Below are 1,273 nucleotides of genomic sequence, written 5' to 3'. Positions count from 1 at the left end.
CGTGCTAGTTCAATACCCGGTTTTACAGCTGGGTGCCGGCAAATCGCGAGATGGCGAAAAGGCGAAACAAAACCGATAACCGAACCGAAACAGAAACAGTTAAAAAAAGGTTACGGAAACGAGATTCTGCGAAGCTACGCAACAGTGGCGACCGCGAAGAGGACTGCCGGGCCGTTCCGCGAGAGAAACCCGTTTGATGCGAAGCCCGCCGTGATGGTCGTGATTGTGATCGAACGGGTATTTTTGATCTCTGCATGGTTCGGCATGAGGTGAGCATTGTCTCGGTTGCATCGGTAATCGGTTAAGAAAAATCGAAGTTTTTTTTTCTCTCTGGAGATGCCTTCGATGTTTTGTAGCGTAAGAGCCGAGCAGAGGTGAGAAATGAATGGACGAGAGCACGCGCGGATGTGATTATGGTGATCAGTTGGTGAGATCGCCCAGAAATACAAATTTTTTGTGGGAGCGAGAAAGAGAGTAAGATGCGAAGAGAAGAAATCGAAGGGCAACAGCAAACGTTCGAGGTTCATTCATGTATGTTTCCCCACTTCTCTTGCGTCCGAATGGAAGATGTGTGCACGACTTAACGCGGTTTTTCTTTGGTGGTTTATCCGCTTGAAATAAAAGGAAAATCTGCTGGCACCGTGAATTAGCCGATTGAAACAAATACGTGTCTCATCTTTCACACTCGCAGTGGGAATTGTGTAATAGACTCGACTACGACTCCAAATGCTTCCGGAAAAAGTGTTATCAGACGTCAGAATGCATTCACTATCACAGATTGTGTAGCGTTTGGGGCAAATATAATCCTCAACTAAGGCAAATGATAATAAGAAGGTAAATAAGACTTGATTGTGTACGGGTGAAACTCGAAAATTGTATAATATGTTGGAATAATTAATGGAAAAAAATATTTACTTACATTTAACAATTCTGACATCAACGTGGAAACCGTCGTTCGATATCGGTGTGCGGCTACTAAGGCATTTCTCGGTCCATCTGGATGGTTTAAGAAGACTTTACGGACTCGATGGCCCTCCTGTCGCGTACAGTTCCATTTGCTGCAGGTTTCTCTATCTTCTCGCTCGGATCCGAAACTCTTTCTGAACAATCACAATTTCTTCACTTTTATGCTAGTTTTACTCAAACACTTTTCACGATTCACCGATCAGTTTTCAGCAGACAACAGAGAATATAATTATTTTCTGCTGCTCTTTAAGCACACTACATTCCACTGCGCTAACAAGATGCGTCCTGCCGAGCGAAATTGCTGCAA

The sequence above is a fragment of the Anopheles aquasalis genome, chromosome 2 (genome assembly GCF_943734665.1).
Source record: "Anopheles aquasalis chromosome 2, idAnoAquaMG_Q_19, whole genome shotgun sequence".
Taxonomy (NCBI): domain Eukaryota; kingdom Metazoa; phylum Arthropoda; class Insecta; order Diptera; family Culicidae; genus Anopheles; species Anopheles aquasalis.
The sequence above is the reverse complement of the archived record's forward strand: the minus strand, read 5'-3'. Positions refer to the sequence as shown.